The sequence below is a fragment of the Aythya ferina genome (assembly GCF_964211825.1).
Source record: "Aythya ferina genome assembly, chromosome: 22".
Lineage (NCBI taxonomy): Eukaryota > Metazoa > Chordata > Aves > Anseriformes > Anatidae > Aythya > Aythya ferina.
The window spans coordinates 6,225,995-6,238,993 of NC_140320.1; the positions used below are offsets into that span (position 1 = coordinate 6,225,995).

The 12,999-nt window shown below is 46.3% G+C and overlaps 1 long non-coding RNA gene across 1 annotated transcript; it reads right to left on the reverse strand.

Annotated features, from left to right (window-relative positions):
* Positions 1-347: 347 nt before the first annotated feature.
* On the reverse strand, positions 348-12,692 carry LOC311422510. Its single transcript, XR_014685394.1, has 3 exons — positions 12,649-12,692; positions 3,627-3,710; positions 348-1,614 (listed from the first exon to the last, which is right to left on the reverse strand). It is a non-coding gene; the product is annotated as an uncharacterized lncRNA (long non-coding RNA).
* Between the last annotated feature and the right edge of the window lie 307 nt (positions 12,693-12,999).

Consider the following 12,999-nt stretch of genomic DNA (forward strand, 5'->3'; position numbering starts at 1 on the left):
ACTCTTTGCCTTTATATATTGCTGACAAATCAGATCTCCCTCCACAGGCAGAGCAGTGCAGCATCTGACTCCTACTTGGTCCTACCATAAACGACCATGCCAGTGAAAGCAGAATCTACCTACATTTTTCCATCAAAAACATTTTTTTTTTTTAAGTGCATGTTTGGCTCAGCACCTACAATCTCACATCTACAGAGCTGAGTTGCTACCTCTCTGAATAGCTGTAATTTCTTTTTAGTTCAATTATTTCTGCACCATACTGTTTGCAACAGCTGAAGCCAACAGTGCTGTTCAGCATATTATGTACTCTATGTCAATGCACCATGAAATATTAAGACTACAATAGGTCTGAAGTCACAGAATCATAATCCTTTAATAGCTTTTTTCATTTCTGCTGCTGGAAGATGGCATAATATTTCTATTTTTAAACAAATGGCATTTGTTCTAACGAAGCTTGGGCTCATCTTGATACCATTGCAGCTGCAAGACCTTTTTTTGCACCATGGTTTTGAAACTCACAGTTCATCAAGGAGGGATTTGCTGAGAACTTTCAACAGCATTTAACTATGTTGCTAAACCTGGATTTATGTGTTTGTTTACAAATGGGTGTGCAGAGGTTTATTTACAGGGGTAAGACTCTTTTGTCTTCTTCAAGCCACTAAATTGACCAGACTGAGGAATCCAAAAAACAATTAAACACATCTCTGCGACTGCCGTTTGGCATTCCCCTGCAGTGGCTGGGACCACAGGACCTGTTAGAGCCACCACAGACCTCCATCACATCATTGCTATAGGGCTTCACAATGCAGTTTTAACCAGGCTATAAACATATCCTGGTGCTTACTTTTTACCTTTTTTTTTTTTTTTTTTTAATATTATCTAAATTAACATGGTTAAATTTCTACCTCTTGAGCACTTCTCGCTCAGCCTCAGCTGGCACTCAGGCTGCAGGGGAACGTGCCCAATGCTTCCAGAGCGGGCAGCACACAGCAGGGCTCGGATGCGATGGACACAGAGCATCAAGTGGCAGAAGTGGCCTGGCTCTTGATCCAGCAGCTCGTCCCTGGAAGCGCTGCCCCGTCCCCAGGAGGGCACGGCAGCCGAGCTGGTGCCGTTGGGCTCGCTCCTCGGACGCAGCACGGCTGGCAGGCTTGCACCTCATCGCCTGGCAACAGGTGCAGAGCAATACATCAGGCAGAGAAAACGTCACTCGGCAGGGATCCTTCATCTCCAGAGACACAGCATTTCTCTCAGCTCCTGCGTCTGGATGTCAGGGAAGGCTGCAGCCAGCTTTGCTGCCTGTGTCACTGATCAGTAGGGTCTGCCACCTTCCAGGACAAGTATGCCATCAACACATAGTCTTGACTGAAAAATATCATGACTTAAAAACAAGAACGTGAAATGGATGAAAACAGAGCATTTACGAGGAGGGAGAACATGGTAGTTTCCCGGAGAGAATCTCACCACCAACATCCCTGGTAAACCCCTTTTTAGGGACACTCATTCAATGTCTTGAGGGATGCACGCTTGCACATTTTTCTTAATAAAAGTGACTTTAAAAAGCTTTCTGGCAAATTTGCATATTGCTCCTCTTCTTCTTCCATGGATAACCTCCTGAAATATAATAAAGATTTCACTTTCCAATCTAGATTCATTAAAGGATGCCCAGAAGGGAGAAATAATAAGGTATCACTTTACAGCCCAAATAAAACACAGAAAGATATGGACTATAATGTATATTTCAAGCTTTAGGTTGAGATAATTCATACATCACTCCCAGTTAAGAAACGGAGATGGTGCTGCGTCAGCACATTGCCTGAAAAATATCTTCTTACAATATTTTATGCCTTCTGCTGCTGTATCCCAGTTACCATAGGTCACTGAGTGCTTGAGCACGCCTCTCAGCTGCCCTGCAAGTCATCCCCCTCCCCAGTGGCTGGGCAAAGCACCAGCAGGGAAAAGGGTTTCAGACTGCACCAGGGCTGGAGGACACGCAGACCTTGTCTCTCTATTCACTGGCAAACCCAAGTTAGAATAATCAAAACTCAACAGAAGTACCCACATGATATAATAGCTTTTTCTCCACCTTTAAGAGACTTTAGCATCCAAGATGCTTGCAGCTCTGTGCAGCTAATGACAACCAAGTTTTTGAAAGGTATTTTGGAGTCAATTCCCACACATACACACACATAAGACAAAAAATGGGGAATGAGGAAAGAGCAAAGCAAGACTGTGCCCCAGAAGCAGACCCTGTCACTGTGTGGAGGGCACAGCTTGGGGCATGGCCACCTGATGCAAATTTGGGTCTCCAGGAGGGCTTTGCAGCCTGGGCTGCTCGCCAGCATCGCCCACGAGCCAGCCCACGGCTGGAGCTGTGGCGCAGAGCACACAAGAACCCAGACAGGGGCTGGAGAAGCAGCTGCCTCTGCAGAGCGAAGAGCAGGGATGTTTCACCTCCTCCCTCAACCTGGTGCTGCACTGATGAAAAGAGAAAGCAGCCACCCACCAGCACTTTTTTCTGCTGTGTTTTCTTACTGAAGGTGTATTTTTTGCTAAGGCTGCAGAGCTGAGCAGCAGCAGGGCTGCGCAAGTTGCTGAGCGGGACAGGAGAGCGCCTGTGACAGGCTGCAGAGTGCTCATTTATCATAAGAGCGATTTCCCTACTAATAAAGTGACCTTGTGTAAATAGCTCAACTTTTCAAAGCTATCACATCATTAGTATAGGACACACGTTGACAGATAGAGACCACATGGACTGCTGATCCAGGATGAACTACCACAGCCAGAGAGTTATTTTTGACTCGGCTGAATCACTCCATCATTTAAAGACAGAAGGTGTCAGTGAGTAATATGCCTGGCTGAAGGACCATTTTCACCCGTTGATAGTGCAGAGGGAGGCAGCACTGGTCAGGGCTCACTTTGGTTGTCCTCTGCAACAGAGGGGCGCAGCCCCCAAGAGCTCTGCCCAGAGGAGCTGACATCTCCAAATCGCTGTCTCCTTGGCAAACCAAGACCTGCAGCAAGAATTGCATCTGCTGGAGTGCCCGTGTTTTCCAGGATGCTACAGGATGAAGCCCTGCAGTGTCCAGTGGAAGCATGTGGGATCTCTGCCTTCAGATTCCAGCACCCACGAGCTACAGGTGGTCTCCTTGGACACCAGCAGCAGAGCACCCTGCCTTTCGTAAGGCTTGCTTGGACACCACCATGACTGAACGTTGCGTAAACTCACGCACATCAGAAGAGCGTAAAACTGTTCTTCATTACAGAAGACTGCCTGGTGTACCAGTAAATGTATCAGAAGGGTAGAGGGATAGCAGGAAAAAAAAAACTATTTTTCCTGCAGACAGAAAGGCATGTCTATAAGGATAAAGTCAGTGCTTAGCTCAGCATCACTGACAAAAAAAAAATACTGTCCTCAGAAATGCCTGTCCCATGAAAGGTATCCTAGTCATGACATGGACATCACTCATAAGTACAGCTCAAAAAGCTTCAGACTTTCTGGAGGAGAGATGGGGTTGATTTTCCAAGCAATGAGGGGAGAATTTGGCTGCCAGCTGCATGTACCCATGCACTAGTACCATACCTGTTCATTTCCCCCATCCACCCAGCCCTGGCATTACACACACCATTCCTCACAGCAGTCAGTGGTGTCTTCTCCAAGCAATCCACCTTTCTGCCAGTCTGTGAGCACTCAGATTGTTTCCTCAGATCTGCAGTGAGCAAAAAAGATCCATTGGGTGGGAAGGGGCAGGGGAAAGGTATGAGCTGTGTGGTTACACAGCAAGTAAAATACTGGTAGCTTTTCTCTTGTTGTTATTCTTACTCTCACATCTCTTCTATACTCCTGGCTAATCCAGTAATCTATTATTTATGTGTAGCCTAATTAAGGTTGTGAGTAGCTTGATCTTTGTTTACTTAAGTATATAGCAGAAGATTGCCAAGATTAAATAAAATTATCTCCAGGCAGGCACAGCTAGCTGTGAGCAGCACTCAGAAGGATGGCTGCAGGGCTGGTGAGCTGCCCCTTGCCAATTCAGATGGAGATCACGTAGGATATTGCATCATACACCAGTGTTGCCAATTCAAGCTTATCTAATAAAGATTCAGATAAACCAGACCAAACAAAACCCAGTGAAGTCTGAAACTAGCTAATCGAATTTGATTAGCTCTCTTCAGTTTCTGCTTTTACCTTTTACCTGTTAAACCTGAGCATCCATTCTTGTTTAGATACCAGGGCTGTGCATTTAATGAAATACACAAGGGGCAGGGAAGAGATTTTTTTAAATTATGACATTAAAGACAATTCAGAAATAAGACATTTTTGCAGCAAGACGTATTCTCTTCTAGGCCAGCTCTGGTGTGTCACAGCACTTGACCAAGTCTGGACATTTGTTAAAAGACAGAAGAACACGGTGCCCCTAGAAAGACACCAAGCTATGGATACATCAGGCACGTGAGCTACAACACCACAACCTGGACAGCGAGGAGCATTCCAGCTGTTCTGCCGGGAGATGCTTGTCGTGGCTTCACCTAATGCCCCTGAGGTGTATAAACCTGCAGCTGGATCCACAGCCACCCTGAAATCACAGCTCATGTGTCCACGAACCTGCTCCTTCCCTGCTGCCCTCGGGGAGCGGAGACACTGTCACCCCGCAGGGCTGCGTGATTCGGAGGAGCCCACGAGTCATTGCTGTCCTGAGTTATTGCAATGAAGTCGATGGCACTGTTCATCTGAGTAACTACTTGCAGACAGGAATAAGAGGTTTGCAAGCCGCCCCTCGTGATTTACACCAACACAAAGGAAACAGATGAAGTATCTGCTGATGTCGATTCCCATTTGCTCAACCACTTTGTCTTAAAGGAGACTGTGGATAATGTTGCCTTTTCTGAGCCTCACAGATGAAATGTGCTCATAAAATTGCATATATTATGATTTTTATACTTAACAAGCTGGATAGCTTTTTTCCTCCCATCAAACCTATGGCAGGAACAGATCCCACGAACGGAAAAAGATAACAAGACTATTACATTCTCAATGTGCACTGCCACCCTACGTGTTTCCAACACTCGCCAAATTGATCTGTTTGGACCCATTTTAAATATAAATATTGTTAGGCTCTGTGTTAAATGTGTATGCAATGCATTTTATGAAACCTTTAACAAATTCTGTGCAAAAGAATATGTTTTCCCATATGGGCTGCTTAAAGAAAGGCAGATGTGAGGTAATCCAAATCCTTCATATGCTGCTTCTTCCTTTCCCTTCCTTTTGGCAAACTATTTCAGGCAAAGACAAATATTGTATCAAAGAGTTATGGAAATAAACATGAATATAGCTCAAGGGCATAAGTAAATTTCTGGAATATTTTCTGAGTGCAATTAATAGGTAATGTTGGAGGGGGGGAGAAGCACCAAAAATATGCCCGAGGAAGCTAATTTTATTGTGCAGACTGTGCTCTGGGAACCAGGGAGTGGGAGCTGCGCTAAGCAACATTAGTCAGGATGGAGTCTTAATAGGCTGCAGAAAAAGACAAAGAAACCCAAGTCAGGAGTTCAGGGGAGAATGTTTAACACTCCTGCAGCGAGCTGAAGCCAGCCAGGGGCTCCCTCCTTCCGCTGCTTGAGGCGGGTGGGATGGCTCTGCCCCCAGCTGGCACAGACCAGGCTCTCTATGCTCAGTTCTATGCTTTCCCCTGCACTGCCCAGAGCCAGGCTCTTAGAATTATTCAGGAACAGAGGGTCTGACCTCAGCAGCTGCTGACAGTGCACTCATAAGGGCCCAGGACTCCAGGACACAACTTGCTCAAAGTCAGATGGAAAGACCCCCTGCAAGAGGAGGAGGTGAGGACCTCATCTCGCCAGCAGCACGTACAGGCAGTGGATGGCCACCTCCTGAGCGTAAAGAAACATCTGGAGGCTGCAACGTTTGTTCTGGACCCTGCTCACATGAATGATGCACTAAGACAATTTTCTGCCTTATCATAAATTCTGCAGACTCATGAACTTTACAGTCTATGAAGCACGCACTATATGGGAACTACTTATCTTGTGCTGAAAGCAATATAAAAACAGATGGCAAAGATTGTATCCAGAGATAAATCAACAGTGCTTCTGCCACTTTGTCCACAGACATCTCTGATACAGCAGGACTCCCTGACACCCGGGGCACTCAGCTGGCGAGCACACTGCCAGGGCAACTGAACCAGAGCAAGGAACGACTCTGCTGTGAAAGCAGCCCGGTCCCTTCCCTTCTAGAGGGAACCAACAGTGGGCCCACCGCCCACCCACATGCTTCCACCCTCCAGAAAAACAGTGTAAACAGAGAAAAAGCCCTGCTGCCCACAGGGGCCTTGCACAGCCCTACCTCTAACTCCCAGCGCAAAAAACAAGTGCTAAAAGCAGAAGAGAAAACACCATTACCTAGCAGCATTGCTCTCCAAAATGGATGTTCTTACAAGAAAAATAAATAAATATATTGTTCACCTGCCTGGTTACGCAGTTCATTAATAGCCTGCAAACATTAAACCAGATGTTGTGTTTTATCACTTGACTCAGATCATTATGACTTTATTTCTGATGGGCCCTGACTAAATGAAATGCAGTTATAAAGGTTATTTAACTATTAAAACAGCTATTAATTAAAGTTCGCCAAATCTTGGGGACTCTGAGGACAAGAAGCAGCTAGGTAAATGTCAGTCATTATTTAGTAAGTCATTGTTATTGAAATATGCAGCACACGAGCTGCATTTCCAGAAGGAGCTGGGTTCTAGCTGGTCCCCACTATAAATATTTTGCACAGGCTTCGTGGGGTGGGTGAAAGGTGGGAGGGTGACTTCACATCAGACCCAATACCACCAGAGACCAAAGCCTCACTCAGCAGAGAACCAGGAGCTGCAAGGTGGGCATCCCATGGGATTTCTGGTAGAGGAGGCCACACCAGGGCTTGCGGAGTCCTTGGCATCATCCCGAGATGCCCACCTGTGTGGATGTGGCAGGCAGCTGCTGCAAGGATCACTGCTGCCTCTGCCTCGTGCCCTGGTACAAGTGTTATTCAGCATTTAAGCCTGACTTTGCTGCTCGCTCTGACCTCGTCCTCAGCAGGAGGCACCGTGCATCAGCTCCGCCGCGTGCTTTCTGTCTACGTAGCAGCTGCTGCCAGGCTTGGCTTCGGCTGGGCCTCTTAGGGGACGAGAGAAGGCAATAAATCATCATAGTAACAGCTCCGGCCTCATCCAGGATTTCTAGAAACTGTTCTAATGCCAATAATTAACAGAAATAATGCTGAATAAGCCTCCAATGTGTAGGAGCTTTAAGAGTAAAGCAGTTCAGTGAGCTGAAACCCCGGAGAAAGAAATATGGAGCTGCTCTTGCATATTATTCTGTAATTAGGGCCTGCTGCAACTTCATCTCCATCCCCCTGCATAACGGAGCACACCCATGTGTGTGTGTTTTTCCTTCCAGTGATAGGAATCAAGGGGAACAGACACCTCAGAAGTCCCATCCCTGTTTTATACACTAAATAACAATAAAACAATAATTGGATTCCTTTAAGCATGAGGGGGGAAAAGAGAGGGAGAGAGAAATGAATATGGAGCAGAGAACCCAAGCATTAAATCAGGGGAAATGCCTGCCAATGTTTTTTTAAAAACAAACCAAGGAAATGAAAGGGCTGAAAGCAACTGCCATACAGAGACAATAATCACTAATCAAGTCAAAGTTTCATCCTAATCAGTTCAGTTGTTAAGGGGAAAAAAATAGAGCAATGGCTGGGCTTGAAGAATTACCATTCGTTACTGTCTCACGCCTGAAGATTTCATCATCAGGGCCAAGCACAAGGCTCATTAGGGCCCTGCTGGCCAGCCCCAGCCTCCTCTGACATGCTCTGGCTAGGATCAAGCCTGGGGAAGAGGAGGAGGATGCAGGGACCGGGGTGACACCGCCACCTGGGCCAGCCTCCTGCCTGGCTGCAGAGCCCTGTGCTCCAAGGAGGGAGGTGTGCGATGCTCAGCACCCCTCTTCTGGGGCAGAATGGGGGAAAGCAAAGCACACTGCAGGCTGCTGGACACCTCCCATCCCACAGAAATGTGCCATGACCAAGGAAGCTGTGACCGCCGAGGGAGGTGGCCAAGCAGCAGCAGACCCCCAGACATTGTTGCTAACAGCTGAGTGTTTTTTTTTTTTTTTTCTGACTTTCAGAAGGACTCAGGCACCAGCCAGACCTTGGCCGTTGAAGCCTAGGCTATGCAGAAGAATGGGAGACAACTAGGAACATGTGTGCCACTGCCTTCCCATTGTCTGCTTCAGTTTCTTGAAAAATCCGACTTACACAGTGTTTTCTCTAGTAAAAACACATTCATTTAACAAGAGATGCAGATGCTTTCAGTGCTGAATCCCATATTCTTGGAAACTCAACTGTAAACTTGCAGGAGTAACTTCAACTGGGCATTTCTTTTGACAAAAAAAGGCCATTCGTAGTACAGACCAGCACAATAAAGGGGTCTAGCTAATGTAAAGACTTCCTTCCTACAAAATAAGAGGCATAAGCTGAGGGAGAGGACATTAACATGTGGCAAAGCTGCAGCCTGTCCCTGTGCTCCTGGATTGCTCCAAGCACCCGCAGAGTGCTGTGCAAACAGTAAGGGTATGGCTTTCAAAACCACTTGGCAGTGTGAGCGCTTCAGTTGAAGGCCGTGCAAGCTTTGTCATCAATTTGAAGGGAAGAAAAGCTAATCCAACAGAGAGTGCTTTTTAACATATTAATCCTGTCCTGTCCCATGAGCAATGTCCCAACAATTATCTCTGCTGCACAGACAGTGACAGGGGCAGGGAGACTTGCCCACACAAGGAAAGGAACAATTTTCAGAATGGTAATTTTAATACATATAGTTCCAACCCCCAGCTCTGTGCTTAGAGCAGCATCTGTGCCGTGCTTGATTGCAAACAATAATATTGACAATGAGAGTGTTCTCTTGAAACAAAGGTTTGTATGGATATAATGGCACAGATCCTGATCTCATTCTCACTCCTACAAACATGGCATAAATTCCATCAGAGCCACTCAGGTCCAGCTAAGACTGGAAACTCTTCCAGGACCAGAGAATATCACTGGGGCCAAGGGCCCTTTTGTTCTCCAGTGGCCAGGCAGAAGCAGCAGAATGTGCTTCCCAGCCCTGGGCCGAGGGGAGAAATTAAAACCCAGGCTGATGGGGCGACGTTGGAAGAGTAGGAATCAGAACAAGAGGAGGGCAAAGAAACAATGAGAAGATTATGAGAGCAAAAGCAAAAGGGGAGGGTAAGGGTGAGAGGAATGAAGAGAAAACAGTGTTATATATGCTGACAGCTATCAATGCACAGTAAATTGAGTTGTTTCAGCTCAATATCTGGTACATACCTTCCCTGATTATGACACCACATTTCCAAACCAAAGAAACTAACTCAGATGATTGCCTGTGCAGATGGAGAAGGCTCTGTCCGCACAGAGCTGGCGAGCAGCCCTGGACCGAAGCGCAGACTGTTCCAAAAGGAATTTTGCTGGTTGATTTATAATTTTATCAAGTCCAAGAGGATGCGGGAAGCCCTGCAGGACTTGGCATACTAATGACTCTGTAGACTGTAAGAGTTTGCCTCGGTTGCTTTTAAACACTGTCCCTTCCCCAAGCCCCTAAGGCTGAGCTGTAAGTACACAATTTTCCACATTCAGCTCTGTCTTTGGGGCATGCTTTACTCCCTTTGATATTGCATGGAAACAAGCTTCAGTTCCATAATGATGTGGTTAAGTCAGAACCAACTACTGAAATTGCTTTTCATCTTTTCTCTACCTGCTATGCGGATGTGTGGACCCATGCTAACAGCGAGGCTCTCCTCCAAGCATCACCCTTGGCTCTCCTGCAACTCCCTAGAGAAGTCACTTAACTTCCCAGTGTCTCCATCTGCAAACTGAGCTATAATTATTACCTACAAGGATACAGCTTATAATTGCTTAGGTTAGCTTTGAAGTCCTTAGCGGAAGGAGATGAAGATCCCTCAGTATCCAGGTTGTGTACCAAAGAGTACAGAGGAAGTTTGGATCACTGATAACCTACCAGGTGCCTCCTCATGGGAAGGATCCTGTTCTGCAGAGAAGGCTTCCTGAGCTATCATGCACCAGCAGAGGTGGGCCACTACAATGGGGTGCAGTGCTGGGACACAAAGCAAAGATGGCATAGGGGCCTGAAACTGCAAACTGGGGCTGCTGCAGGGCAAGGAAAAAGTATGTCATACAGACCATGCCGGAAAATAGAGTTTTGAGCTCTTCAAGAGTGACTGATGGGCTAGGGAAGCATGCTAAAAATTCATGGGTGAAGGCTCAGATAGCCGCCAAGTAGACTTGCCTTGCCTTTAAATGTTACATGTTCCTCAAACGTCCACACATGAAAGCTTACCCCTCTTTTTTCCTGCTGGCCACCATATCAAACAGTCTGTTTGAGAATGCAGAGGACAAGTTTTTAGATGTGGCTTGATTTATAAGTAAGAAATGATTATACTCTCTGTGATTTACCTTCTTTGTGTTTTACAACTAGAATAAATTGCAATTCTGAATGTTGCTCTGGAATTATTAGTTACTGGGGGAGAAGCAATACCATGAATCTTGTGAGCTGGTAACTTATCCCCGTGGCACATCTGAGACACACTGGACCGGAGGTTTAATTGGGGGCACTGCAGTTTTGGAAGGGAGGAAAGCAGCAATGTCACAGGTTGTGAGCAGTAAGGGAATTGGAGCTCAAGTCAGGCAAACTGATACTTCGTCCACCTGCTGTAATTCTCTAGTTCGCCAGTCTCCAGGGGGACATTTTGTCCTTCTCCTTCCTTCCATCTTTCTCTTCCTGTGTATCTAGACCAGGATGGAGACACCAGGGTGGAAGATTTGTAGTCAAGCAAATCACTCTGGCCTAGGGCCAGACTTGGTTCTTTTCTGAGTTCAGTTACAGAAGAAGAACTGGACAAATAGGAGGCTTCTACCAGGAGATGCCCTGGAATTACTGCATTACCTGGCAGCACCCCAAATATTTCTTTCACCTATCCTATCAAGTACACCAGCTAAAGTCAAGCCCACACCAAGAAAGCCCAAATTATCTGTAGCTGTTTCAGCCCAGCACGTGTGCAGCTCAGCGCTTCCCACACTACGGCCACCTTCCACACAGCACCGAGAGGCATCCGCGCATCTCAGTACCCCACCTGCACAACCGCCACCTCCAGCTGCTCTAGGAGCATAATGCAAAAGTCCTTGGAATAGATATTTATGAAATCAGAGAAACTTATTCTGGAGCTCCGTGAGCACAAGGTTTGCATTTTATCCTGATGAACAAAGGTTCATTTCCTTTATGCAATTTATCTTAAGCAGAGATACTTGAAACTGGGCAGAAAAAAATGAAAGACTTTATGACAAAGGTGCTGCGGAGTGCAGCACGCTGAACTTTGAGACCAATAAGGTATCTTCTAATCTATTTTTCTATGAATTCTGCCAAGCACTTTGAAATCAGTAATAACTTGTTGCAGGGAATTTCACAGAGCAATTATATTTTATTCAGAAAAGTATTACCATCATTTTTTATTTCTTCTGAATCTTGGAGGTAACTCAGTCAGAACTCAACACACATTTCTGGGTGAGAATAAGCCATTGCGTTAGAGCATCATATTTCTAGGGCTGTTTTTTTGTTGCTGTTGTTGTTTTTCCACCTGCCATATGCTTCAAAGAACACTATATTTCTTGTCTTTTCAGGTGATAGGTGCAGAGTTTTTCTCCAACATAAACAAATGCATGCTTCCTGAAATTACAGTGTTAGCTTAGAATAAAGAAATACATGCAAATAGCTCAGATAATTGCAACCAGTGTTCATCATTTTACATTGGTCAAACCGAATGTCATTTACAAGCCAGTGCCTCTTCGCCAGGCTTTGGTAGACATCCTTACAATTTCTCTCCGTTCTCCAAACTTGCCTGTTCTAAATAGCTGTGCGTCATCTACAAATTTTGTTACTTCACTGCTCATTGTTTTTCTAGATCATTAATGACTATACAGCCTAGTCCTGGATCTGGTACAAATCCCTGAGGCACACTACCCTTAATTGTCTGCAGCCACAATTTATCTGCTATTCTCTTTGCTGACATGGCCAGCAAAGACGCAATGAAAGCGGTGTCCCAACAGAGGGCCCTTCCTCCAGGCTCACAGTAACTGCAAAAACAATGCAGAGGCAAATAGCTGCATTGCCTACAAAGTCCTTCAGCAAGACAGATGATCAGCTGCTTTCAGAGAACTCAGCAGAAACACACAAGGCTTTGAAATGCAAGAGACAATACAAAGCATCGTGGGCTTTCAGAAACCCATCGTTGATGGTAGCAGCATCAGTACCCCAACTCACAGAGGGCAGAGCAGGCTCAGCAGACACAGCAGCTGCCAGCCAGCATGCAAGGCTGGAAGTAGGTGGACAGCTGGAGCTGCAGCTCAAACCCCACCAGTCAGGGCAGAAAAAGGGAGTGAGCAGGTGGAAAGACTGGCAAGAGGGCATTAGGACAACCAGCACAATAAAACAGGGGATGCACCCAGCACACAAAAACCCAAAACAGCAAGATAATGCTGCTCTCTGGCCATGAGACCAGACTGTCTGTGCTTACCTGGACCAACATGAGCACCTCAAGCCATACATAGCACCATCCTACAGCCCACACCAGGGCTCAGGGCCTTAAATAAGGTCTGAGTGGGCCAAGGGCTTGCAGCTGGTGCCCCACACCTGGCCACAGTAATGTCTGAATGAGGGCAATCCCTGACAAGCTCTGCCCCAGGGCCACTAGCCCCATCCCCAGGAGGGGAGGGAGACCAGGAATGGTCCCTGGATGGACAGGGTGAGGGAGAGCTAAGGGGCAAGGGAGGACATCAGATAACTAACTGAAGAGCCCATAAAAATCAGAAGTGCGCGCAAATATTCCCAGCGTGCTTTAAAGATCCCAATGTTTTGCTGTTTGGCT